At 33.2% G+C, this 4274-nt stretch overlaps 1 long non-coding RNA gene across 1 annotated transcript; it reads left to right on the forward strand.

The window, feature by feature from the left end:
* LOC143076726 (uncharacterized) lies at positions 1–3721 on the forward strand. The gene is made up of 3 exons (XR_012978764.1): positions 1–175; positions 633–1034; positions 3282–3721. It is a non-coding gene; the product is annotated as an uncharacterized LOC143076726 (long non-coding RNA).
* Positions 3722–4274: the final 553 nt, after the last annotated feature.

Here is a 4274-nt window from a genome sequence, read left to right on the forward strand (position 1 = left end):
CATTGAACTGCATGTAATTTATCTTAACGATAAGACATTTGAGGTCTCAATCCATAATAGACATACACTATGTTGTGTTGGATATATGTCGTTTTACTAACACAGCCGTTCCATTTTGCATCGACATCTTTGCTAAAAAATGATGACACGAATCACAAGTTGACAGTCGTTATAGGTTTGTAGTACCTATGTTGATATTTTAATTTGGTTCTTTTGTAGAATATACTCTACTTAATGTATCTTAACCTCATTCGCTAGTACATTTATTGATAAAGATCTTTGGAGAAAAGGGTCGATCAAAGTAAGAAAAATGGTGTGATTTCTAATGAGGCATTTATCAATTACAGACGTCGAATCAAGCACTATAGTTTACCGTTTGGCATTCAATAATTAGCAAAACCCATAACTCACAGGTAGCTTTAAAAAGCCGACACGACAAGAGTAAAACAACTGAAACGAGAAAAATAATGGCTTGACACAAAGCAATGAATGTAAAACAAATGTGATCAACAACAACAAATATACATACTGTAATTAAACAAAGAAAGACCAAATAATAAAGATGTTGCAAATTACATATTTGGTTGGTCTGTTATTCTAAAAAAGAATTACTGTTGTTCTTCTGGTTTCAGAGCAGTTTGAACGTTTGAATCGGGAATTACAGACCATGAAACAGAAGTTAGACACGACTTTTGAAGACAATCATTTACTTAAAATGAGGGTAGACATTCAGTCAAAGGACATTAAAGAAGTTTTAGAGACGAATGCACATTTAGAAGAACGATTAGATACAGTATTTGAAGAAAACAGATATTTGAAGAACATTCTAATCACATTTTTGGAAGATAGAGATACCGACGTGCACGTACCGAATAACAACGAACAAAACGAAAACGAAATGGGAGTATCTACTTCTGTAAGTGAACCGGTTTTGTTAAGTGACCACTCAAAGGGTAGGCAAGCAAAGACACAGAATGGCAAAATATTGCCGAGCGAATTCCAGAAAGAGAAAAGACTATTTCTTCAGGATAACAGTAAGAATTGCTATGTATAAGGATCTGAGAAAAATCGCAACAAAGTTCAAAGGTATACGTCAATGAGCTGGAAACTCTCCAAAATATACAACTTTTGAGAAGTTTTTCGACATGCACTTACACCCAAAAACTCCTATGTCACAATACATTTGTCATCATATCAGAGTAAGAATCGATTGTTTGGTTACGTCGTTAACATCAATTGACCTCGGTTCAACAGGTGTTACTCATCCATGTTAAAACTTCAGATTGTGAATTGAATGAGTGTCTAGAAATACTGTCTAAATACGGACAGACTTGTTACCAATAGTTAATATACTATACTCAAAGAAAGTTTTGCTACACACTTTATTTGAGATTAATGAGGGTACTTATTTTAGAACTCATCTCTTACACGAAAACTCTCCAAACGATCACAAAGAAAAAACAGCTTTCCTTGATGTTGAATCTACTAAAAGAAGAAAACTTGATAAACATTGAGAAAAATTGGGTTATAAAAAAATGTTACGCGAATTCGTAGAAAAGGTTGAATTCAGCGGGGTCAATGCATCAGATTACATCAAAATCACAATAACGTCAATCTCATGTGTTTTCTGCATTTTCGAACAAGATCATATGCCAAAAATGGTAAAGATATTTTGAATTTCAATTTTGATCCTTCCGTCAGCTCACAATTTGAGGACAGTGTAGGTGTCTCAAAAATTTACCAACATAACTGTTAATTCTTTTGAAAGCACAAATGATTGAATATAGAATAAATGCACACTTTAAAATATATTTCTGTTTTACTTTATATTCAGTCAGTAATTGTGTTTATACATTTATTTGAGTTCTAAAGATAACTATACTTACGAAAAAAGTACTTTTTAAACCAAAAAAGTGATATCGTTTTGATGTAGTTGGTTGTCGATTATTCGAATTTATTTGTTTGAAAATCCCGTCATTAAAAAAAACATTTATGTATTATCTAGGCTTGGTTGATAATGGTTTAGTAAAAGAGTCGTATAGTTACCAAATTGTCCAAAACCGAATGAAAACATGATATAATGGGGATTCATTTATATTCGTGGGATTCCAATGATCGTTGATTACATGCTAACCACGAATTGTAGTGTTCAACGAAGTACAAAATTTCTTTTGGCTTGCATTCAATTTTCGAAAACCACAAAAATTTTGTCTTAGACCACAAACGATTGTACCCAGGGGAAAAAATTAATCCACAGTAGGTGTTATTAACATAAGAATGGCGGTAAATTTTAACAGCACCACTATTGTTATCAATTTCAACAAGAATATTGATCAAATGCTTCAATGTTGTTTTTTTTTCATCCTGCATGCGGCATTTGGTTTATGTTTTTGATTAGTGATTTGAGCATATAATTTAATTTTGAAAAGGATTAACGTGTCTCATATATCTTAAGAGAGTTGGCTTATCAGTTTCAAAGTCATTAACTTTTCAAAACACTAGTTTATATTAATAGGGGATTAATAAAGGAATCCAAAGAGCAAAAAATATATATAAGTCAGCGTGCTTGTTTTCGAGATATCAGCCATTTAAATTTTGGCGGGAAAATATTCTCTCTTGACTTTTCATAGTTTTATCATTGACAAGTTGCAGTTCTCAAAAACTGTTAAAAAGTAATTAAATTTTTATCAGACTTTTACAGATGGATTATCATTGTTCATGTAAAAGATTTACAAAAAGAAAATGGGGGTCACCGGGCAATTTTTTTCAATGCATTCAAATGGATAAAACCAGAGGATTCCGAAAATCTGACAAAAAATCCAAAACATGACAAGCCAGCTTCCTTAAAGGTAGGGATGTTATATAGTTTTAATGGTATTAATGTCCCATTTATGAGCATTATGTTTTCTGGTCTGTGTGCCAGTTCGTTAATTCGTCCGTTCGTCAGTTCGTCTGTTCCACTTCAGGTTAAATTGTGGTCAAGTTGGTGAAGTTGAATTTCAATCCACTTGAAACTTAATACAAATGTTCCCTATGATCTTTCTAATTTTTATGCTACATTAGAGATTATACCCCTATTTAGCGGTCAATTGAACATAGAAAATGATAGTGCTATTGGGGCATCCGTGTACTATGGACACATTCTTGTTTTTATTTTTTGTATAATGATGTATATTAAATTGTGACACAATAATAAAATATTTACTTACTTGCCTACTTGCGTACTATTACATTGAGTGTAATATGTACCTTTGACTTCTTTATATTTTTTTCTGTTTTAGTCTTAACACAGTTACCTGCGATAATTGCTTTCTCTGCACAATTGACTGGAGGACACATTCAACTCGGTCAGCAGCAAACTGTTGGTTACAATACAGTAATCACTAATATTGGAAATGCTTATGATTCTAGACATAACCATTTCATCGCCCCGATAAAGGGTCTATATCTCTTATCGTTCACTGGAATGAACAAAGATGGCCCAGATTTTTACCTAGAAATGGTAAAAAACGGAAACCAGATTGCACTAGTCTATTGCAGTTATATGACAAGCCATATGGGTAGTCAAATGATAGTCGAAGTCCTTGAGAAAGGTGATGTAGTTTTTGTTAGGCCTCCTCATTTCGGCGGACCTTTTCATCTTAATGGAGGCGGTCCATATAATACCTTTACAGGGATACTGTTGTTTGCAGTTTAAACATAAATAAAAATTGTTACAATACCTTCTATTTTATCTTTAAGCAATGTTCTTCTATTTCAAATTGATACTTTTAGTTATTGAACCAAGTATTCATTGTGGTAAATTTGATGAATATTCATTTCTAAAGTGTTCCACGTGGCATCATGAATTATTAATTGTTACATAATATCTGTGTCACATAATCACAGATATGCTACAACCAAATAAAAATTATCCCCGATAGACGAAAGCATGGACAGGTGTATTGGTGAGCGTGAGTCAGAAGGGGGATGTTTGTCGGGGTGGGAAATGAGTAAGAAAAGGAATATGCCGGAAACAAAATAAATATTGAACTATTTTTGTCTGGGAGTAAAAAGGTATGGAGGTGAAGACAGAGTGGAGGGAACTGAAGGTCGAGCCTTTCTTATCAATGCCAAGTTTCGCGGTCTCTAGCTGCTCAATCTATAGTTCTCTGTGAAATGTTTTGTTGACTGCTGTTTATCTGTTCGTTGATTTGCATTTCTTTCCCAAGGTATTGTAATATTTTCCTTGAATAATAAATTCTAATAATAGCGTCGTTAGCGTCTGCTTCGTT

The sequence above is a fragment of the Mytilus galloprovincialis genome, chromosome 5 (genome assembly GCF_965363235.1).
Source record: "Mytilus galloprovincialis chromosome 5, xbMytGall1.hap1.1, whole genome shotgun sequence".
Taxonomy (NCBI): domain Eukaryota; kingdom Metazoa; phylum Mollusca; class Bivalvia; order Mytilida; family Mytilidae; genus Mytilus; species Mytilus galloprovincialis.